A 26,039-nucleotide genomic window follows, 5' to 3' on the forward strand; every position below is an offset into this window, starting at 1 on the left:
TGCATTGTGCGTCTCCATTTTAAATGTACACTTTTTTCTTAACTCAAAACTTTGAGTTTTCTCTCTCCCTTCATCCAGTAAACAAAAAAAAGGCAAATAGAGCACAACAAAATGAAAATTTTAGAGTTTACGTATGGAAAAAATTTAAAACAATAAAAAATGTAAGTAAAGAAAATTTATTCGCACACCAAAAATGAACAAAAAACTTTTGTTATCCAAATTTGAGAAATTCTACTAGTTCAACCCTAATAGCTTGGAAATTTACAAGATAGACATTTCTTCTACAATTGTTTTAAAAATGGATATGCAAGCTTGAAACATGTTAAAGATGCAAATAACCTATGGATCCAAAGCTTTTAAAGAGAATAACATACGCTCATTAAATTCTCTAGTGAACGTGCGGTGGGATATTACCAGAGTCAAACAAGCCATTATTTTGCCCGTTTGCGAAAAGCTAACCTAACAATGATAGATGAATTGTAAAGTGATTTATCATGTGTAACGGGCTATATTTTTGTAAGAAATGACTTACGGATTGGGAGTCAACACTCAATTAAAAATCCCCCGCCTCCCCCTTTTCCCGATGACTACAAAACCTGACAATTAAAAACTGAAAAGAGCTTACAATCCTTAAAAATCACAGACACTCTTTGGAATTATCTCTCTCTACGTTTGTGCATTGTGCATCTCCATTTTAGATGTACACTTTTCTCTTAAATCAAAACTTTGAGTTTTCGCTCTCCCTTCAATCCATAAACAAAGAAAGGCAAATAGATCACAACAAAAAGAAAAATTTAGAGTTTATGTGTGAAAAAAAATAAAACAATAACAAATGTGAGTATAGAAAATTTATTCACACAACACAAATGAACAAAAAAGTATTGTTTTCCAAATTTGAGAAATTCCAGTAGTTCAACCCTAATTGCATGGAATTTTACAAGAAAAAGACTTCTTCTACACGTGTTTTAAAAATGGATATGCTTGCTCGAAACACGTTAAAGATGCAAATGACCTAAGGATCCAAAGCTTTTAAAGAGAATAACGAACGCTCATTAAATTCTCAATGAACGTGTGGTGGGATATTTACGCGAATCAAACAAACCATTATTTTGCCCGTTTGCAAAAAGCTGACCTAACAATCATAGATTAATTGTAAAGTGATTTATCATGTGTAACGGGCTATATTTTTGTAAGAAATGACTTATGGATAGGGAGTCAACAGTCAGTTAAAAATCCCCCGCCTCCCCCTTTTCCTGACGATTGCAAAACCTGAGATATAAAAACTAAAAAGAGCTTACAATGCCTAAAAATTACAGACATTCTTTGGAATTATCTCTTTCAAAATTTGTGCATTGTGCATCTCAATTTTAGATGTACCCTTTTTTCTTAAATCAAAATTTTGAGTTTTCGCTCCCCCTTCAAACCCTAAAAAAAAAAAAGGCAAATTGTTAACAAGAAAATGAAAATTTAGGAGTTTATGTATGGAAAAAAATTTTAAAAATAAAAAATGTAAGTAAAGAAAATTTATTCTCAAACTACAAATAAACACAAAAGTTTTGTTATCCAAGATTGGGAAATTCCACTAGTTCAACCCTAAGAGCATGGAATTTTATAAGAAAGAGATTTCTTCTACAAGTGTTTTAAAAATGCATATGCATGCTTGAAACATGTTAAAGATGCAAATGACCAATGGATCCAAAGCTTTTAATGAGAATAACAAACGCTCATTAAATTCTTAAGTGAACGTGCGGCGGGATATTTACCCGAGTCAAACAGGCCATTATTTTGCCCATTTGCAAAAAGCTGACCTAACAATCAAAGATGGTTGTAAAGTGATTTTTCATTCGTAACGGGCTATATTTTTGTAAGAAATGACTTACTGATTGGGAGTCAATACTCAATTAAAAATCCCTCGCCTCCCCCTTTTCCCGACGATTGCAAAACCTGAGAACTAAAAACTGAAAAGAGCTTATAATCCTTAAAAATCATAGACACTCTTTGGAATTATATCTCTCTACATTTGAGCATTCTACATCTCTAATTTAGATGAACACTATTTTCTAAAATCAAAACTTTGTGTTTTCATTCTCCCTTTAAGCCGTAAACAAAAAAAGGTAAATAGATCACAACAAAATGAAAATTTAAGAGTTTATGTATGGAAAAAAATTAAAACAATAACAAATGTAAGTAATGAAAATTTATTCACACACCACAAATGAACACAAAATTTTTGTCATCCAAGTTTTGGAAATTCCACTAGTTCAACCCTAATAGCTTGAACTTTTACAGGAAAGAGAATTCTTCTACACATGTTTTAAAAATGGATATGCATGCTTGAAACAAGTAAAGATGCAAATGACCTATGGATCCAAAACTATTAAAGTGAATAACAAACTCTCATTAAATTCTCTAGTGAACGTGCGGTGGGATATTTAACCGAATCAAACAAGCCATTATTTTGCCCGTTTGGAAAAAGCTGACCTAACAATCATAGATGATTGTAATGTGATTTATCATGAGTAACGGGCTATATTTTTGAAAGAAATTACATACGGATTGGGAGTCAACAGTCAGTTAAAAATACCCTCGCCTCCCCCTTTTCCGGACGATTGCAAAACCAGAGATATAAAAACTAAAAGGATCTTACAATCCCTAAAAATTACAAACACTTTTTGGAATTATCACTCTCTACATTTGTGCTTTGTGAATCTCCATTTTAGATGTACACTTTTTTCTTAAATCAAAACTTTGAGTTTTCGCTCTCCCTTCATCCCATAAACAAAAAAAGGCAAATAGATCACAATAAAATGAAAATTTTAGAGTTTATGTGTGAAAAAAAATAAAACAATAACAAATGTGAGTATACAAAATTTATTCACCCACCACAAATGAACACAAAAGTTTTGTTTTTCAAGTTTGGGAAATTCCAGTAGTTCAACCCTAATTGCATGGAATTTTACAAGAAAGAGATTTCTTCTACACGTGTTTTAAAAACGGATATGCAAGCTTGAAACATGTTAAAGATGCAAATGACGTATGGATCCAAAGTTTTCCAAGACAATAACATACGCTAATTAAATATTCTAGTGAACATGCGGTGGGATATTCACCTGAGTCAAACAAGCCATTGTTTTGCCCGTTTGCAAAAAGCTGACTTAACAATCATAGATGATTGTAAAGTGATTTTTCATTCATAACGGGCGACATTATTGTAAGAAGGGAGATGATTGTAAAGCCATTGAAAATTTTAGAGTTTATGTTTGGAAAAAAATTAAGACAATAACAAATGTAAGTAATGAAAACTTATTCACACACCACAAATGAACACAAAATTTTTGTTATCCAAGTTTGGGAAATTCCACTAGTTCAACCCTAATAGCTTGAAATTTTACACGGAAGAGAATTCTTCTACACGTGTTTTAAAAATGGATATGCATGCTTGAAACAAGTTAAAAAAGCAAATGACCTATGGATCCATAGCTTTTAAAGTGAATAACAAACTCTCATTAAATTTTCTAGTGAACGTGCGGTGGGATATTTACCCGAGTCAAACAAGCCATTATTTTGCCCGTTTGCAAAAAGCTGACCTAAAAATCATAGATGATTGTAATGTGATTTATCATGAGTAACGAGCTATATTTTTGTAAGAAATGATTTACGGATTGGGATTCAACAGTCAGTTAAAAATACCCCCCCGCCTCCCCCTTTTCCCGATGATTGGAAAACCTGAGATATAAAAACTAAAAAGATCTAACAATCCCAAAAAATTACAAACACTCTTTGGAATTATATCTCTCTACAATTGTTCATTGTGCATCTCTATTTTAGATGTAGACTTTTTTCTTAAATCAAAACTTTGAGTTTTCCCTCTCCCTTCATCCCGTAAACAAAAAAAGGCAAATAGATCACAACAAAATGAAAAGTTTAGAGTTTATGTGTGAAAAAAATTTAAAACAATAAAAAATGTGAGTATAGAAAATTGATTAATACACCACAAATAAACACAAAAGTTTTGTTTTCCAAGTTTGGGAAATTCCAGTAGTTCAACCCTAATTGCATGGAATTTTACAAGAAAGAGATATCTTCTACACGTGTTTTAAAAATGGATATGCAAGCTTGAAACATGTTAAAGATGCAAATGACCTATGGATCCAAAGTTTTCAAAGAGAATAACATACGCTCATTAAATTTTCTAGTGAACGTGCGGTGGGATATTTGCCTGAGTCAAACAAGCCATTGTTTTGCCCATTTGCAAAAAGCTGACTTAACAATCATAGATGATTTTAAAGTGATTTTTAATTCGTAACGGGCTATATTTTTGCAAGAAATGACTTACGGATTGGGAGTCAACACTCAGTTAAAAACACCTTGCCTCCCCCTTTTCCCGACGATTGCAAAACCTGAGAACTAAAAACTGAAAAGAGCTTACAATACTTAAAAATCACAGACACTCTTAGGAATTATATCTCTCTACATTTGTGCATTCTGCATCTCCGTTTTAGATGTACACTATTTTCTTAAATAAAAACTTTGAGTTTTCGTTCTCCCTTTATGCCGTAAACAAAAAAAGGTAAATAGATCACAACAAAATGAAAATTTAAGAGTTTATGTATGGAAAAAAATATAAAACAATAACAAATGTAAGTAATGAAAATTTATTCACACACCAAAAATGAACACAAAATTTTTGTTATCCAAGTTTGGGAAATTCCACCAGTTCAACCCTAATAGCTTGAAATTTTACAAGAAAAAGATTTCTTCTACACGTATTTTAAAAATGGATATGCATCCTTGAAACATGTTAAAGATGCAAATGACCTATGGATCCAAAGCTTTTAAAAAGAATAACAAACGCTCATTAAATTCTCAATGAACGTCGGGTGGGATATTTACCTGAGTCAAACAAGCCATTATTTTCCCGTTTACAAAAAGCTTACCTAACAATCATAGATAATTGTAAAGTGATTTATCATCTGTAACGGGCTATATTTTTGTAAGAAATGACTTACGGATTGGGAGTCAACAATCAGTTAAAAACACCCCGCCTCCACTTTTTCCCGACGAATGCAAAACATGAGATATAAAAACTTAAAAGAGCGTAAATTCCCTAAAAATTACAGACACTCTTTGGAATTATCTCTCTATACATTTGTGCATTGTGCGTCTCAATTTTAAATGTACAATTTTTTCTTAAATCAAAACTTTGAGTTTTCTCTCTCCCTTCAACCCGTAAACAAAAAAAAGGCAAATAGATCACAACAAAATGAAAATTTTAGAGTCTTTGTGTGGAAAAAATTTCAAACAATAACAAATGTAAGAAAAGAAAATTTATTCACACACCAAAAATGAACTCAAAACTTTTGTTATCCAAGTTTCGCAAATTCCACTATTTCAACCCTAATAGCTTGGAATTTTACAAGAAAGAGATTTGTTGTACACGTGTTTTAAAAATGGATATGCAATTTTGAAACATGTTAAAGATGCAAATGACCTATGGATCCAAAGTTTTCAAAGACAATAACATACGCTCATTAAATTCTCTAGTGAACGTGCGTGGGATATTTACCTGAGTCAAACAAGCCATTATTTTGCCCGTTTGCAAAAAGCTAACCTAACAATGATTGATGAATTGTAAAGTGATTTATCATGTGTAACGGGCTATATTTTTGTAAGAAATGACTTATGGATAGGGAGTCAACAGTCAGTTAAAAATCCCCTGCCTCCCCCTTTTCCCGACGATTGCAAAACCTAAGATGTAAAAACTAAAAAGAGCTTACAATCCATTAAAATTACAGACACTCTTTGGAATTATCTCTTTCTAAATCTGTGCATTGTGCATCTCCATTTTAGATGTACCCTTTTTTCTTAAATCAAAATTTTGAGATTTCGCTTCCCCTATATACCCTAAAAAAAAAGGCAAATTGATAACAACAAAATGAAAATTTTGGAGTTTATGTATAGAAAAAATTTAAAAAAATAAAAAATGTAAGTAAAGAAAATTTATTCACAAACAAGTTTTGTTATCCAAGATTGGGAAATTCCACTAGTTCAACCCTAATTGCTTGGAATTTTACAAGAAAGAGATTTCTTCTACACGTGTTTTAAAAATGGATATGCATGCTTGAAACAAGTTAAAGATTCAAATGACCAATGGATCCAAAGCTTTTAATGAGAATAACAAACGCTCATTAAATTCTTAAGTGAACGTGCGGTGGGATATTCACCCGAGTCAAACAAGCCATTCTTTTGCCCCTTTGCAAAAAGCTGACCTAACAATCATAGATGATTGTAAAGTGATTTTTTTTTTGTAACTGGCTATATTATTGTAAGAAATGACTTACGGATTGGGATTCAATACTCAATTAAAAATCTCCCGCCTCCCCCTTTTCCCGACGATTGCAAAACTTGAGAACTAAAAACTGAAAAGAGCTTAGAATCCTTAAAAATCACAGACACTCTTTGGAATTATATCTCTGTACATTTGTCCATTGTGCATCTCCATTTTAGATGTACACTAATTTCTTAAATAAAAACTTTGAGTTTTCGTTCTCCCTTCATTCCATAAACAAAAAAAGGTAAATAGATCACAACAAAATGAAAATTTTAGAGTTTATGTAAGGAAAAAAATTAAAACAATAATAAATGTAAGTAACGAAAATTTATTCACACAGCACAAATGAACACAAATTTTTTGTTATCCAAGTTTGGGAAAATTCCACTAGTTCAACCCTTATAGATTGAAATTTTACAAGAAAGAGAATTCTTCTACACGTGTTTTAAAAATGGATATGCATGCTTGAAAAATGTTAAAGATGCAGATGACCTGTGGATCCAAAGCGTTTAAAGTGAATAACAAACTCTCATTAAATTTTCTAGTGAACGTGCGGTGGGATATTTACCTGAGTCAAACAATCAATTAATTTTCCCCGTTTGAAAAAAGCTGACCTAACAATCATAGAAGAATTGTAAAGTGATTGATCATGTGTAACGGGCTATATTTTTGTGAGAAATGACTTATGGATAGGGAGTCAACACTCAGTTAAAAATCCCACACCTCCCCCTTTTCCCGACGATTGCAAAACCTGAGATATAAAAACTAAAAAGAGCTTACAATCCCTAAAAATTACAGACACTCTTTGGAATTATCTCTTTCTAAATTTGTGCACTGTGCATCTCCATTTTAGATGTACACTTTTTTCTTAAATCAAAATTTTGAGTTTTCGCTCCCCCTTCATACCATTAAAAAAAAGACAAAACGATAACAACAAAATGAAAATTTTAGTTTTTATGTAAGGAAAAAAAATTTAAAAATAAAAAAAATTAAGTAAAGAAAATTTATTCACAAACCACAAATGAACACAAAAATTTTGTTATCCAAGTTTGGGAAATTCCAGTAGTTCAATCCTAATTGCATGGAATTTTACAAGAAAAAGATTTCTTCTACACGTGTTTTAAAAATGGATTTGCATGCTTCAAACATGTTAAATATGCAAATGACCTATGGATCCAAAGCTCTTAAAGAGAATAACAAACGCTCTTTAAATTCTCAATGAACGTGCGATGGGATATTTACCATAGTCAAAGAAGCCATTATTTTGCCCGTTTACAAAAAGCTAACCTAACAATCATAGATGAATTGTAAAGTGATTTATTATGTGTAACAGGCTATATTTTTGTAAGAAATGACTTATGGATAGGGAGTCAACACTTAGTTAAAAATCCCCCGCCTCCCCCTTTTCCCGACGATTGCAAAACCTGAGATATAAAAACTTAAAAGAGCTTATAATCCCTAAAAATTATAGACACTCTTTGGAATTATCTCTATCTAAATTTGTGCATTTTGCATCTCCATTTTAGATGTACACTTTTTTCTTCAATTAAAATTTTGAGTTTTCACTCCCTCTTCATACCCTAAAAAAAAAAAAAAGGCAAATTGATAACTACAAAATGAAAATTTTAGAGTTTATGCATGGAAAAATTTTAAAAAATAAAAAATTTAAGTAAAGAAAATTTATTCACAAACCACAAATGAACACAAAAGTTTTGTTATCCAAGATTGGGAAATTCCACAAGTTCAAACCTAATAGCTTGGAATTTTACAAGAAAGAGATTATTTCTACACGTGTTTTAAAAATGGATATGCATGCTTGAAACGTGTTAAAGATGCAAATGACCTATGGATCAAAAGCTTTTAATGAGAATAACAATCGCTCATTAAATTCTTAAGTGAACGAGCGGCGGGATATTTACCCGAGTCAAACAAGCCATTATTTTGCTCGTTTGCAAAAAGCTGACCTAACAATCATAGATGATTGTAAAGTGATTTTTCATTCGTAACGGGCTATATTATTGTAAGAAATGACTTACGGATTTGGAGTCAACAGTCAATTAAAAATCTCCCGCCTCCCCCTTTTCCCGACGATTGCAAAAACTAAGAACTAAAAACTGAAAAGAGCTTACAATCCTTAAAAATCACAAAAAATCTTTGGAATTATGTCTCTCTACATTTGCGCATTGTGCATCTCCATTTTAGATGTACACTTTTTTCATAAATCAAAACTTTGAGTTTTCGGTCTCCCTTCACGTCGTAAACAAAAAAAGGTAAATAGATCACAAAAAAATGAAAATTTTAGAGTTTATGTATGGAAAAAAAATTAAAAAAATAACAAATGTAAGTAAAGAAAATTTATTCACACACCAAAAATGAACACAAAACTTTTGTTTTCCAAGTTTGGGAAATTCCACTAGTTCAACCCTAATAGTTTGAAATTTTACAAGAAAGAGATTTCTTCTACACGTGTTTTAAAAATGGATATGCATGCTTGAAACATGTTAAAGATGCAAATGACCTATGGATCCAAAGCTTTTAATGAGAATATCAAACGCTCATTAAATTCTTAATTGAACGTACGGCGGGATATTTACCTGAGTCAAATAATCCATTATTTTGCCCGTTTGCAAAAAGCTGACCTAACAATCATAGATGACCGATGGATCCAAAGCTTTTAAAGTGAATAACAAACTCTCATTAAATTCTCTCGTGAACGTGCGGTGGGATATTTACTCGAGTCAAACAAGTCATTATTTTTCCCGTTTGCAAAAAGCTGACCTAACAATCAGAGATGATTGTAATGTTATTTATAATGAGTAACAGGCTATATTTTTGTAAGAAATGACATATGGATTGGGAGTCAACAGTCAGTTAAAAATACCCCGCCTCCCCCTTTTCCCGACGATTGCAAAACCTGAGATATAAAAACTAAAAAGATCTTACAATCCCTAAAAATTACAAACACTCTTTGGATTTATCTCTCTCTAAATTTGTGCATTGTGCATCTCCATTTTAGATGTACATTTTTTTCTTAAATCAAAACTGTGAGTTTTCGCTGTCCCTTCATTCCGTAACCAAAAAAAGGCAATTAGATCACATCAAAATGAAAATTTTAGAGTTTATGTGTGAAAAAAAATTAAAAACTTAACAAATGGTAGTATAGAAAATTTATTCACACACCACAAATGAACACAAAAGTTTTGTTCTCCAAGTTTGGGAAATTCCAGCAGTTCAACCCTAATTGCATGGAATTTTACAAGAAAGAAATTTCTTCTACACGTGTTTTAAAAATGGATATGCATGTTTGAAACATATTAAAGATGCAAATGACCTATGGATCCAAAGCTTTTAAAGAGAATAAAAAACGCTCATTAAATTCTCAATGAACGTGCGGTGGGATATTTACCAGAGTCAAACAAGCCATTATTTTGCCCGTTTACAAAAAGCTTACCTAACAATCATAGATGATTGTAGAGTGATTTATCATCCGGACGGGCTTTATTTTTTTAAGAACACCCATCGTCCCCCTTTTCCCGACGATTGCAAAACCTGAGATATAAAAAATAAAACGAACTTAAATTCCCTTAAAATTATAGACAATCTTGGGAATTATCTCTTTCTACATTTGTGCATTGTGTGTCTCCATATTAAATGTACACTTTTTTCTTAAATCAAAACTTTGAGTTTTCTCTCTCCTTTCATCCCATAAACAAAAATAGGCAAATAGATCACAGCAGAATGAAAATTTTAGAGTTTATGTTTGGAAGAAAATTAAAACAATAACAAATGTAAGTAAAGAAAATTTATTCAAACACCAAAAATGAACACAAAACTTTTGTTATCCAAGTTTTGGAAATTCCAATAGTTCAACCATAATAGCTTGGAATTTTACAAGAAAGAGATTTCTTCGACACGTGTTTTAAAAATGGATATGCAAGCTTTAAACATGTTAAAGATGCAAATGACCTATGGATCCAAAGCTTTTAAAGAGAATAACATACGCTCATTAAATTCTCAAGTGAACGTGCGGTGGGATATTTACCCGAGTCAAACAAGCCATTATTTTGCTCGTTTGCAAATAGCTGACCTAACAATCATAGATGAATTGTAAAGTGATTTATCAAGTGTAACAGGCTATATTTTTGTAAGAAATGACTTATGGATAGGCAAACAACACTATGTTAAAAATCCCCCGCCTCCCCCTTTTCCCGACGATTGCAAAACCTGAGATATAAAAACTAAGACAAGCTAACAATCCCAAAAAATTACAGACACTCTTTGAAATTATCTCTTTCCAAATTTGTGCATTGCGCATCTCCATTTTATATGTGCACTTTTTTCTCAAATCAAAATTTTAAATTTTCTCTCCCCCTACATACCGTAAAAAAAAAAGGCAAATTGATAACAACAAAATGAAAATTTTAAGAGTTTATTTATGGAAAAAATTTTAAAAATAAAAAATGTAAGTAAAGAAAATTTATTCACAAACCTCAAATGAACACAAAAGTTTTGTTATCCAAGATTGGGAAATTCCACTAGTTCAACCCAAATAGCATGGAATTTTACAAGAAAGAGATTTCTTCTACATGTGTTTTAAAAAAGGATATACATGCTTGAAAAATGTTAAAGTTGCAAATGACCTATGGATCCAAATCTTTTAAAGTGAATAACAAACGTACTTTAAATTCTCAATGAACGTGTGGTGGGATATTTACCAGAGTCAAAGAAGCCATTATTTTGCCCGTTTACAAAAACCTTACCTAACAATCATAGATGATTGTAAAGTGATTTTTCATTTGTAACGGGCTATATTATATTAAGAAATCACTAACGGATTGGGAGTCAACACTCAATTAAAAATCCCACGCCTCCCCCTTTTCCCGACGATTGCAAAACCTGAGAGCTAAAAACTGAAAAGAACTTACAATCCATAAAAATCACAGACACACTTTGGAATTATATCTCTCTACATTTGTGCATTGTGTGTCTCTATTTTAAATGTACACTTTTTTCTTAAGTCAAAACTTTGAGTTTTCTCTCTCCCTTCATCTCGTAAAAAACAAAAGGCAAATAGATCACAGCAAAATGAAAATTTTAGAGTTTATGTATGGAAAAAATTTAAAACAATAACAAATTTAAGTAAAGAAAATTTATTCACAAACCAAAAATGAACACAACTTTTGTTATACAAGTTTGGGAAATTCCACTAGTTCAACCCTAATAGCTTGGAAGTTTACAAGAAAGAGATTTCTTCTACACGTATTTTAAAAATGGATATGCAAGCTTGAAACATGTTAAAGATACAAATGACCTACGGATCCAAAGCTTTCAAATGAGAATAACAAACGCTCATTAAATTCTCTAGTGAACATGCAGTGGGATATTTACCCGAGTCAAACAAGCCATTATTTTGCCCGTTTGCAAAAAGTTGACCTAACAATCATATATGAATTGTAAATTGATTTATTATGTGTAACGGGCTATATTTTTTTCAGAAATGACTTGTGGATAGGGAGTCAACACTCAGTTAAAAATCCCCCGCCTCCCCCTTTTCCCGACGATTGTAAAACCTGAGATATAAAAACTAAAAAGAGCTTACAATCCCTAAAAATTACAAACACTCTTTGGAATTATGCCTTTCTAAATTTGTGCATTGTGCATCTCCATTTTACATGTACACTTTTTTCTTAAATCAAAATTTTGAGTTTTCGCTCCCCATTCATACGCTAAAAAAAAAAAAATACAAATTGATTAAAAAAAATGAAAATTTTAGAGTTTATTTAATGAAAAAATTTTAAAAAATAAAAAATATAAGTGAAGAAAATTTATTCACAAACCACAAATGAACACAAAAGTTTTGTTATCCAAGATTGGGAAATTCCACTAGTTCAACCCTAATAGCTTGGAATTTTACAAGAAAGAGATTTCTTCTACACGTGTTTAAAACATTGATATGCATGCTTGAAAGATGTTAAAGCTGCAAATGCCCTGTGGAGCAAAAGCTTTTAATGAGAATAACAAACGCTCTTTAAATTCTTAAGTGAACGTGGGGCGGGATATTTACCCGAGTCAAACAAGCCATTATTTTGCTCATTTACAAAAAGCTGACCTAACAATCGTAGATGATTATAAAGTGATTTTTCATTCGTAATGGGCTATATTATTGTAAAAAATGACTTACGGGTTGGGAGTCAACACTCAATTAAAAATCCCCCACCTCCCCCTTTTCCAGACGATTGCAAAACCTGAGAACTAAAAACTGAAAAGAGCTTACAATCCTTAAAAATCATAGACATTCTTTGGAATTACATCTCTCTAAATTTTTGCATTGTGCATCTCCATTTTAGATGTACACTTTTTTTATTAAATCAAAACTTTGAGTTTTCGTTCTCCCTTCATGCCGTAAACAGAAAAAGGTAAATAGATCACAAAAAAATAAAAATTTTAGAGTTTATGTATGGAAAAAAATTAAAACAATAACAAATGTAAGTAATGAAAATTTATTCACACACCACAAATGAACACAAAATTTTTGTTATCCAAGTTTGGGAAATTCCACTAGTTCAACCCTAATAGCATGAAATTTTACAAGAAAAAGAATTCTTCTACACGTGTTTTAAAAAAGGATATGCATGTTTGAAACATGTTAAAGATGCAAATGACCTATGGATCCAAAGCTTTTAAAGTGAATAACAAACTCTCATTAAATTCTCTAGTGAACGTGCGGTGGGATATTTACCCGAGTCAAACAGCCATTATTTTGCACGTTTGCAAAAAGTAGACCTAACAATCATGGATGATTGTAATGTGATTTATCATGAGAAACGAGCTATATTTTTGTAAGAAATGACTTACGGATTGGGAGTCAACTGTGCGTTAAAAATAACCCCGCCTCCCCCTTTTCTCGATGATTGCAAAACCTGAGATATAAAAACTAAAAAGATCTTACAATCCCTAAAAATTACAAACACTCTTTGGAATTATCTCTCTCTACATTTGTGCATTGTGCATCTCCATTTTAGATGTACACTTTTTTCTTAAATCAAAACTTTGAGTTTTTGCTCTCCCTTCATCCCGTAAACAAAAAAAGGCAATTAGATCACAACAAAATGAAAATTTTAGAGTTTATGTGTGAAAAAAATTAAAAAATAACAAATGTGAGTATAGAAAACTTATTCACACACCACAAATGAACACAAAAGTTTTGTTTTCCAAGTTTGGGAAATTCCAGTAGTTCAACCTAATTGCATGGAATTTTACAAGAAAGAGATTTCTTCTACACATGTTTCAAAAATGGATATGCATGCTTGAGACCTGTTAAAGATGCAAATGACCTATGGATCCAAAGCTTTTAAAGAGAATAACAAACGCTCATTAAATTCTCAATGAACGTGCGGTGGGATACTTACCTGAGTCAAACAAGCCATTATTTTGCCCGTTTACAAAAAACTTACCTGACAATCATAGATGATTGTAAAGTGATTTATCATCCATAATGGGCTATATTTTTGTAAGAAATGACTTACGGATTGGGAGTCAACACTCAGTTAAAAACACCCCGCCTCCCCCTTTTCCCAACGAGTGCAAAACCTGAGATATAAAATCTAAAAAGAGCTTAAATTCCCTAAAAATTACAGACACTCTTTGGAATTATCTCTTTCTACATTTGTGCATTGTGCGTCTCCATTTTTAATGTACAATTTTTTCTTAAATCAAAGCTTTGAGTTTTCTCTATCCTTTCATCCCGTAAACAAAATAAAGGGTAATAGATCACAGCAAAATAAAAATTATACAGTTTATGTATGGAAAAAATTTAAAACAATAACAAATGTAAGTAAAGAAAATTTATTCACACACCAATAATGAACACAAAACTTTTGTTATCCAAGTTTGGGAAATTCCACTAGTTCAACCCTAATAGCTTGGAATTTTACAAAAAAAAGATTTCTTCTACACTTGTTTACAAATGGATATGCATGCTTGAAACATGTTAAAGATGCAAATGACCTATGGATCCAAAACTTTCAAAGTGAATAACATACGCTCATTAAATTCTCTAGTAAACATGAGGTGGAATATTTTACCCGTTTGCAAAAAGCTGACCTAACAATCATAGATGAATTGTAAAGTGATTTATCATGTGTAATGGGCTATATTTTTTTAAGAAATGACTTATGGATAGAGAGTCAACACTCAGTCAAAAATCCCCTACCACCCCCTTTTCCCGACGATTACAAAACCTGAGATATAAAAAATAAAAAGAGCTTAAAATCCCTAAAAATTACACACACTCTTTGGAATTATCTCCTTCTAAATTTGTGCAATGTGAATCTCCATTATGGATGTACACTTTTTTTTTAAATCAAAATTTTGAGTTTTCGCTCCCCCTTCATTCCTTAAAAAAAAAAAGGCAAATTGATAACTACAAAATGAAAATTTTAGAGTTTATGTATGCAAAAATTTTAAAAAATAAAAAATTTAAGTAAATAAAATTTATTCACAAACCACAAATGAACACAAAATTTTTTATATCCAAGATTGGGAAATTCCACTAGTTCAACCCTAATAGCTTGGAATTTTACAAGAAATTGATTTCTTCTACACGTGTTTTAAAAATAGATATGCATGCTTGAAACATGTTAAAGATGAAAATGACCTATGGATCAAAAGCTTTTAATGAGAACAATATTTGCTCATTAAATTCTCTAGTAAATGTGCCGTGGGATATTTACCCGTGTCAAACAAGCCCTTATTTTGCCCATTTGCAAAAAGTAAACCTAACAATCATAGAGGAATTGTAAAGTGATTTATCATGTTTAACGGGCTATATTTTTGGAAGAAATGACTTATGGATAGGGAGTCAACACTCAGTTAAAAATCCCCCGCCTCCCCCTTTTCCCGTCGATTGCAAAACCTGAGATATAAAAACTAAAAAGAGCTTACAATCCCTAAAAATTACAGACACTCTTTGGAATTATCTCTTTCTAAATTTTTGCATTGTGCATCTCCATTTTAGATGTACACTTTTTTCTTAAATAGAAATTTTGAGCTTTCGCTCCCCCTTCTTACCCTAAAAAAAAAAAAAAAGGCAAATTGATAACAACAAAAAGAAAAATTTAGAGTTTATGTACGGAAAAATTTTTAAAAATAAAAAATTTAATTAACGAAATTTTTTTCACAAGCCACAAATGAACACAAAATTTTGTTATCCAAGATTGGGAAATTCCACAAGTTCAACCCTAATATCTTGGAATTTTACAAAAAAAGAGATTTCTTCTACACGTGTTTTAAAAATGGATATGCATGCTTGAAACATGTTAAAGATGCAAATGACGTATGGATCCAAAGCTTTTAATGAGAATAACAAACGATCATTAAATTCTTAAATGAACGTGCGGCGGGATATTTACCCGAGTCAAACAAGCCACTATTTTGCACGTTTGCAAAAAGCTGACCTAACAATTTTGGATGATTGTGATGTGATTTATCATGAGTAACGGGCTATATTTTTGCAAGAAATGACATACGGATTGGGAGTCAAAAATCGGTTAAAAATACCCCCGCCTCCCCCTTTTCCCGACGATTGCAAAACCTGAGATATAAAAACAAGAAAGATCTTACAATCCCTAAAAATTACAAACACTCTTTGGAATTATCTCTCTCTACATTTGTGCATTGTGCATCTTCATTTTAGATGTACACTTTTAGTTTTCGCTTGCTCTTCATCCCGTAAACAAAAAAAGGCAAATAGATCACAACAAACTGAAAATTTTAGAATTTTTGTGTGAAAAAAAATTAAAAAATAACAAATGTCAGTATAGAAAATTTATTCACACACCACAAATGAACACAAAAGTTTTGTTTTCCAAGTTTGGGAAATTCCACTAGTTCAACCCTAATAGTTTGGAATTTTACAAGAAAGAGATTTGTTTTACACGTGTTTTAAAAATGGATATGCAAGTGACCTATGGATCCAAATCTTTCAAAGAGAATAACATACGCTCATGAAATTCTCTAGTGAACGTGCTTTGGGATATTTACCCTAGTGAAACAAGCCATTATTTTGCCCGTTTGCAAAAAGCTGACCTAGCAATCATAGATGAATTGTAAAGTGATTTATTAAGTGTAACAAGCTATATTTTTGTAAGAAATGACTTATGGATAGGGAGTCAACACTCAGTTAAAAATCCCCCGCTTCCACCTTTTCCCGACGATTGCAAAACCTGAGATATAAAAACTAAAAAGAGCTTACAATCCCTAAAAATTATAGAAACTCTTTGGAATTATCTCTTTCTAAATTTGTGCATTGTGCATCTCCATTTTAGATGTACACTTTTTTCTTAAATCAAAATTTTGAGTTTTCGCTCCCTCTTCATACCCTAGAATAAAAAAAGGCAAATTGATAACTACAAAATAAAAATTTTAGAGTTTATGTATGGAAAAACTTTAAAAAATAAAAAATGTAAGTAAAGAAAATTTATTCACAAACCACAAATGAACACAAAAGTTTTGTTATCCAAGATTGGGAAATTCCACAAGTTCAACCCTCATAGCTTGGAATTTTACAGCAAAGAGATTTCTTCTACACGTGTTTTAAAAATGGATATGCGTGCTTGAAACATGTTAAAGATGCAAATGACCTATGGATCCAAAGCTTTTAATGAGAATACAAATGCTCGTTAAATTCTTAAGTGAACGTGCGGCGGGATATTTACCCGAGTCAAACAAGCCTTTATTTTGCCCGTTTGCAAAAAGCTGACCTAACAATCATAGATGATTGTAAAGTGATATTTCATTCGTAACGGGCTATATTATTGTAAGAATTGACTTACGGATTGGAAGTCACAACTCAATTAAAAATCTCCCCCCTCCCCCTTTCCCCGACGATTGCAAAACCTGATAACTAAAAACTGAAATGAGCTTACAATCCTTAAAAATCACAGACACTCTTTGGAATTATGTCTCTCTACATTTGTGCATTGTGCATCTCCATTTTTTGATGTACACTTTTTTATTAAATCAAAACTTTTTGTTTTCGTTCTCCCTTCATGCCGTGAACAAAAAAAGGTAAATAGATCACTACAAAATGAAAATTTTAGAGTTAATGTATGGAAAAAATTTAAAACAATAACGAATGTAAGTAAAGAAAATTTATTCACACACCAAAAATGAACACAAAACTTTTGTTATCCAAGTTTGGGAAATTCCAATAGTTCAACCATAATAGCTTGGAATTTTACAAGAAAGAGATTTCTTCTACACGTGTTTTAAAAATGGATATGCAAGCTTTAAACATGTTAAAGATGCAAATGACCTATGGTTCCAAAGCTTTTAAAGAGAATAACAGACGTTCATTTAATTCTCTAGTGAACGTGCAGTGGGATATTTACCCGAGTCAAATAAGCTATTATTTTGCCCATTTGCAAAAAGTTGAGCTAGCAATCATAGATGAATTGTAAAGTGATTTATCAAGTGTAACGGGCTACATTTTTTTTTTAAGAAATGACTTATGGATAGGCAAACAACACTCAGTTAAAAATCCCCCGCCTCCCCCTTTTCCCTACGTTTGCAAAACCACAGATATAAAAACTAAAAAGAGCTTACAATCCCTAAAAATTACAGACACTCTTTGGAATTATCTCTTTCTAAATTTTTGCATTGTGCATCTCCATTTTATATGTTCACTTTTTTCTTAAATCAAAATTTTGAGTTTTCTCTCCACCTACATACCGTAAAAAAAAAGGCTAATTGATAACAAAAAAATGAAAATTTTAAGAGTTTATGTATGAAAAAAATTTAAAAAATAAAAAATGTAAGTAAATAAAATTTATTCATAAACCACAAATGAACGCAAAAGTTTTGTTATCCAAGATTGGGAAATTCCTCTAGTTCAACCCTAATAGCTTGGAATTTTACAAGAAAGAGATTTCTTCTACATGTGTTTTAAAAATGAATATGCATGCTTGAAACATGTTAAAGATGCAAGTGACCTATGGATCCAAAACTTTTAATGAGAATAACAAATGGTCATTAAATTCCTAAATGAACGTGCGGCGGGATATTTACCCGAGTCAAACAAGCCATTATTTTGCCTGTTTGCAAAAAGCTGACCCTACAATCATAGATGAATTGTAAATTGCTTTATCATGTGTAACGGGCTATATTTTTGTAAGAAATGACTTGTAGATAGGGAGTCAACACTCAGTTAAAAATCCCCCGCCTCCCCCTTCTCCTGACGATTGCAAAACCTGAGATATAAAAACGAAAAAGAGCTTACAATCCCTAGAAGTTACAGACACTCTTTGGAATTATCTCTTTCTAAATTTTTTCAATGTGCATCTCCATTTTAGTTGTACACTATTTTCTTAAATCAAAGTTTTGAGTTTTCGCTCCCCCTTCATACCCTAAAAAAAAAAAGGCAAATTGATATACACAAAATGAAAATTTTAGAGTTTATTTATGGAAAAAAATTTAAAAAATAAAAAATTTTAGTAAAAAAAATTTATTCACAAACCACAAATGAACACAAAAGTTTTGTTATCCAAGATTGGGAAATTCCCCTAGTTCAACCCTAATAGCTTGGAATTTTACGAGAAAAAGATTTCTTCTACACGTGTTTAAAAAATTGAAATGCATGCTTGAAACATGTTAAAGATGCAAATGACCTATGGAGCAAAAGCTTTTAATGAGAATAACAAACGCTCATTAAATTCTTAAGTGAACGTGGGGCTTGATATTTACCCGAGTCAAACAAGCCATTATTTTGCCCGTTTGCAAAAAGCTGACCTAACAATCATAGAAGATTATAAAGTGATTTTTCATTCGTAACGGGCTATATTATTGTAAAAAATGACTTACGGATTGGGAGTAAACAGTCAATTAAAAATCCCCCGCCTCCCACTTTTCCCGACGATTGCAAAACCTGAGAACTAAAAACTGAATAGAGCTTACAATCCTCAAAAATCACAGACATTCTTTGGAATTACATCTCTCTATATTTGAGCATTGTGCATCTCCATTTTAGATGTACACTTTTTTATTGAATCAAAACTTTGAGTTTTCATTCTCCCTTCATGCCGTAAACAAAAAATGGTAAATAGATCACAACAAAATGAAAATTTTTGAGTTTATGTAAGGAAAAAAATTAAAACAATAACAAATGTAAGTAATGAAAATTTATTCACACACCACAATTGAACACAAAATTTTTTTATCCAAGTTTGAAAAATTCCACTAGTTGAACCCTAATAGCTTGAAATTTTACAAGAAAAAGAATTCTTCTACACGTGTTTTAAAAATGGATATGCATACTTGAAACATGTTAAAGATGCAAATGACCTATAGATCCAAAGCTTTTAAAGTGAATAACAAACTCTCATTAAATTCTCTAGTGAACGTGCGGTGGGATATTTACCCAAGTCAAACAGCCATTATTTTGCCTGTTTGCAAAAAGCTGACCTAACAATCATGGATGATTGCAATGTGATTTATCATGAGTAACGGGCTATATTTTTGTAAGAAATGACATACGGATTGGGAGTCAACAGACAGTTAAAAATACCCCCGCCTCCCCCTTTTCCCGATGATTGCAAAACCTGAGATATAAAAAGTAAAAAGATTTTATAATCCCTAAATATAACAAACACTCTTTGGAATTATCTCTCTGTACATTTGTGCATTGTGCATCTCCATTTTAGATGTACACTTTTTTCTTAAATCAAAACTTTGAGTTTTCGCTCTCCCTTCATCTCGTAAACAAAAAAAGGCAAATAGATCACAACAAAATGAAAATTTAAGAAATATGTGTGAAAAAAATTAAAACAATAACAAATGTGAGTATAGAAAATTTATTCCCACACCACAAATGAACACAAAAGTTTTGTTTTCCAAGTTTGGGAAATTCCATAAGTTCAACTCTAATTGCATGGAATTTTACAAGAAAGAGATTTCTTCTACACGTGTTTTAAAAATGGATATGCAAGCTTGAAACTTGTTAAGGACGCAAATGAACTATGGATCCAAATCTTTTAAAGTGAATAACAAACGCTCATTAAATTCTATAGTGAACGTGCGGTGGGATATTTACCCGAGTCAAACATGCCTTTATTTTGCCCATTTGCAAAAAGTTGACCTAACAATCATAGATGATTGGAATGTGATTTATTATGAGTAACGGGCTATATTTTTGTAAGAAATGACATACGGATTGGGAGTCAAACGTCAGTTAACAATAACCCGCCCCCCCCACCCCCTTTTCCCGACGATTGGAAATCCTGAGATATAAAAACTAAAAAGATCTTAGAATCCCTAAAAATTACAAACACTCTTTGGAATTATCTCTCTCTACATTTTTGCATTGTGCATCTTCATTTTAGATGTACATTTTTTTCTTAAAGAAAAACTTTGAGTTTTCGCTCACCCTTCATCCCGTAAACAAAAAAAGGCAACTAGATCACAACAAAATGAAAATTTTAGAGTTTATGTGTGAAAAAAAATTAAAACAATAAAAATGTGAGTATAAAAACTTTATTCACAGACCACAAATGAACACAAAATTTTTGTTTCCCAAGTTTGGGAAATTCCAGTAGTTCAACCCTAATTGCATGGAATTTTACAAGAAAGTGATTTCTTCTACACGTGTTTTAAAAATGAATATGCATGCTTGAAACATGTTAAAGATGCAAATGACCTATGGATCCAAAACTTTTTAAGAGAATAACAAACGCACATTAAATTCACAATGAACGTGCGGGGGGATATTTGCCACAGTCAAACAAGCCATTATTTTGCCCGTTTACAAAAAGCTTACCTAACATTCATGGATGATTGTAAAGTAATTTATCATCCGTAACGGGCTATATTTTTGTAAGAAATGTCTTACGGATTGGGAGTCAACACTCAGTTAAAAACACCCCGCCTCCCCCTTTTCCCGACGATTGCAAAACTTGAGATATAAAAATTAAAAAGAGCTTAAATTCCCAAAAAATTACAGACACTCTTTGGAATTATCTCTCTCTACATTTTTGCATTTTGCGTCTTCGTTTTAAATGTACAATTTCTTCTTAAATCAAAACTTGGAGTTTTCTCTCTCCCTTCATCCTGTAAACAAAAAATAGGCAAATAGATCACAGCAAAATGAAAATTTTAGAGTTTATGTATGGAAAAAATTTAAAACAATAAAATATGTAAGTAAAAAAAATTTATTCACACACCAAAAATGAACATAAAACTTTTGTTATCCAAGTTAGAGAAATTCCACTAGTTCAACCCTAATAGCTTGGAATTTTACAAGAAAGAGATTTCTTCTACATGTGTTTTAAAAATGGATATTCAAGCATGAAACATGTTAAAGATGCAAATGACCTATGGATCCAAAGCTTTCAAAGAGAATAACATACGCTCATTAAATTCTCTAGTGAACGTGCCGTGGGATATTTACCCGAGTCAAACAAGCCCTTATTTTGCCCGTTTGCAAAAAGCTGACCTAACAATCAAAGATGAATTGTAAAGTGATTTATCATGTTTAACGGGCTATATTTTTTTAAGAAATGACTTATGGATAGGGAGTCAACACTCAGTTAAAAATCCCTCGCCTCCCCCTTTTCCAGACGATTGCAAAACCTGAGATATAAAAACTAAAAAGAGCTTACAATTCCTAAAAATTACAGACACTCTTTGGAATTATCTCTTTCAAAATTTGTGCATTGTGCATCTCCATTTTAGATGTACACTTTTGTCTTAACTTAAATAGAAATTTTGAGTTTTCGTTCCCCCCTTCATACGCTAAAAAGAAAAAAAAGGCAAATTGATAACAACAAAATAAAAATTTTACAGTTTATGTATGGAAAAAATTTAAAACAATAACAAATGTAAGTAAAGAAAATTTATTCACACACCAAAAATGAACACAAAATTTTTGTTATCCATGTTTGGGAAATTCCACTACTTCAACCCAAATAGCTTGGAATATTACAAGAAAGAGATTTCTTCTACACATGTTTTAAAAATGGATATGCATGTTTGAAACATGTTAAAGATGCAAATGACCTATGGATCCAAAGCTTTTATTGAGAATAACAAACGCTCATTAAATTCTTAAGTGAACGTGTGGCGGGATATTTACTGAGTCAAACAAGCCATTATTTTGCCGTTTTGCAAAAAGCTGACCTAACAATCATAGATGATTGTAAAGTAATTTTTCATTCGTAACGGGCTATATTATTGTAAGAAATGACTTACGGATTGGGAGTCAACACTCAATTAAAATTCCCCGCCTTCCCCTTTTGCCGACGATTGCAAAATCTGAGAACTAAAAACTGAAAAAGAGCTTACAATCCTTAAAAATCACAGACACTCTTTGGAATTATATCTCTCTACATTTGTGCATTGTGCATCTCCATTTTAGATGTACCCTTTTTTCTTAAATCAAAACTTTGAATTTTCGTTCTCCCTTCATGCCGTAAACAAAAAAAAGTAAATAGATCTCAACAAAATGAAAATTTTAGAGTTTATGTATGGAAAAAAATTAAAACAATAAAAAATTTAAGTAATGAAAATTTATTCCCACACCACAAATGAACACAAAATTTTTGTTATCCAAGTTTGGGAAATTCCACCAGTTCAACCCTAATAGCTTGAAATTTTACAAGAAAGAGAATTCTTCTACACTTGTTTTAAAAATGGATATGCATGCTTGAAACATGTTAAAGATACAAATGACCTATGGATCAAAAGCTTTTAAAGTGAATGACAAACTCTCTTTAAATTCTCTAGTGAACGTGCGGTGGGATATCTACCCTAGTCAAACAAGCCATTATTTTGCCCGTTTACAAAAAGCTGACCTAACAATCTTGGATGATTGTAATGTGATTTGTCATGAGTAACGGGCTATATTTTTGTAAGGAATGACATACGGATTGGGAGTCAACAGTCAGTTAAAAATACCCCCGCCTCCCCCTTTTCCCAACAATTGTAAAACCTGAGATATAAAAACTAAAAAGAGCTTAAATTCCCTAAACAATGCAGACACTCTTTGGAATTATCTCTCTCTACATTTGTGTATTGTGCATCTCCATTTTAAATGTACAATTTTTTCGTAAATCAAAACTTTAAGTTTTCTCTCTCCCTTCATCCTGTAAACAAAAAAAAGGTAAATAGATCATAGCAAGATGAAAATTTTAGAGTTTATGTATGGAAAAAATTTAAAACTGTACAAAATTTAAGTAAAGAAAATTTATTCACACATGAAAAATGAGCACAAAACTTTTTTTATCCAAGTTAGGGAAATTCCACAAGTTCAACCCTAATAGCTTGGAATTTTACAAGAAAGAGATTTCTTCTACACATGTTTTAAAAATGGATATGCAAGCATGAAACATGTTAAGGATGCAAATGACCTACGGATCCAAAGTTTTCAAAGAGAATAACATACGCTCATTAAATTTTCTAGTGAACGTGCCGTGGGATATTTACCCAAGTCAAACAAGCCCTTATTTTGCCCATTTGCGAAAAGCTGACCTAACAATCATAAATGAATTGTAAAGTGATTTATCATGTGCAACGGGATATATTTTTGTAAGAAATGACTTATGGATAGGGAGTCAACACTCAGTTAAAAATCCCCCGCCTCCCCCTTTTCCCGACGATTGCAAAACCTGAGATATAAAAACTAAAAAGAGCTTACAATCCCTAAAAATTACAGACACTCTTTGGAATTATCTCTTTCTAAATTTGTGCATTTTGCATCTCCATTTTAGATGTACACTTTTTTCTTAAATCAAAATTTTTAGTTTTTGCTCCCCCTTCATACTCTAAAAAAAAAAAAATTGGCAAATTGATAACAACAAAATGAAAATTTTAGAGTTTCTGAATGGAAAAAATTTAAAAAAATAAAAAATGTAAGTAAAGAAAATTTATTCACAAACCACAAATGAACACAAAAGTTTTGTTATCCAAGATTGGGAAATTCCACTAGTTCAACCCTTATATCTTGGAATTTTACAAGAAAGAGATTTCTTCTACACGTGTTTTAAAAATGGATGAGCATGCTTGAAACATGTTAAAGATGCAAATGACCTATGAATCCAAAGCTTTTAATGAGAAGAACAAACGCTCATTAAATTCTTAAGTGAACGTGCGGCGGGATATTTACCCGAGTCAAACAATCCATTATTTTGCCATTTTGCAAGTACTGACCTAACAATCATAGATGATTGTAAAGTGATTTTTCATTCGTAACGGGCTATATTATTGTAAGAAATGACTTACGGATTGTGAGTCAACACTCAATTAAAAATCCCCCGCCTCCCCCTTTTCCCGACGATTGCAAAACCTGAGAACTAAAAACTGAAAAGAGCTTACAATCCTTAAAAATCACAGACACTCTTTGGAATTATATCTCTCTACATTTGTGCATTGTGCATCTCCATTTTATATGTACACTTTTTCTTAAATCAATACTTTGAGTTTTCGTTCTCCCTTCATGCCGTAATCAAAAAAAGGTAAATAGATCACAACAAAATGAAAATTTTAGAGTTTATGTATGGAAAAAAATTAAAAAAATAACAAATGTAAGTAATGAAAATTTATTCACACACCACAAATGAACACAAAATTTTTGTTATCCAAGTTTGGGAAATTCCACTAGTTCAACCCTAATAGCTTGAAATTTTACAAGAAAGAGAATTCTTCTACACGTGTTTTAAAAATGGATATGGATGGTTGAAACATGTTAAAGATGCAAATGACCTATGGATCCAAAGATTTTAAAGTGAATAACAAACTCTCATTAAATTCTCCAGTGAACGTGCGGAGGGATATTTACTCGAGTGAAACAAGCCATTATTTTGCCCGTTTGCAAAAAGCTGACCTACCAATCATGGATGATTGTAATGTGATTTATCATGAGTAACGGGCTATATTTTTGTAAGAAATGTCTTAATCATAGGGAGTCAATCCTCAGTTTAAAATCCCTCGCCTCCCCCTTTTCCAGACGATTGCAAAACCTGAGATGTAAAAAATAAAAAGTGCTTACAATCCCTAAAAATTATAGACACTCTTTGGAATTATCTCTTTCTAAATTTGTTCATTGTGCATCTCCATTTTAGATGTACACTTTTTTCTTAAATCAAAATTTTTAGTTTTCGCTCCCCCCTTCATACTCTGAAAAAAAAAGGCAAATTGATAACAACAAAATGAAAATTTTAGAGTTTATGAAAGGAAAAAATTTAAAAAAATAAAAAATGTAAGTAAAGAAAATTTATTCACAAACCACAAATGAACACAAAGTTTTGTTATCCAAGATTGAGAAATTCCACTAGTTCAACCCTAATATCTTGGAATTTTACAAGAAAAAGATTTCTTCTAAAAGTGTTTTAAAAATGGATGTGCATGCTTGAAACATGTTAAAGATGCAAATGACCTATGGATCCAAAGCTTTTAATGAGAATAAAAAACGCTCATTAAATTCTTAAGTAAACGTGCGGCGGGATATTTACCCGAGTCAAACAAGCCATTATTTTGCCATTTTGATTGAACTAACCTAACAATCATAGATGATTGTAAAGTGATTTTTCATTCGTAATGGGCTATATTATTGTAAGAAATGACTTACGGATTATGAGTCAACACTCAATTAAAAATCCCCCACCTCCCCCTTTTCCCGACGATTGCAAAACCTGAGAACTAAAAACTGAAAAGAGCTTACAAT

Source organism: Aristolochia californica, unplaced genomic scaffold, assembly GCF_029961685.1.
Source record: "Aristolochia californica isolate CCGP_79_NKW_82.1479 unplaced genomic scaffold, dmAriCali1.0.hap1 SCAF_12, whole genome shotgun sequence".
NCBI classification, from domain to species: domain Eukaryota; kingdom Viridiplantae; phylum Streptophyta; class Magnoliopsida; order Piperales; family Aristolochiaceae; genus Aristolochia; species Aristolochia californica.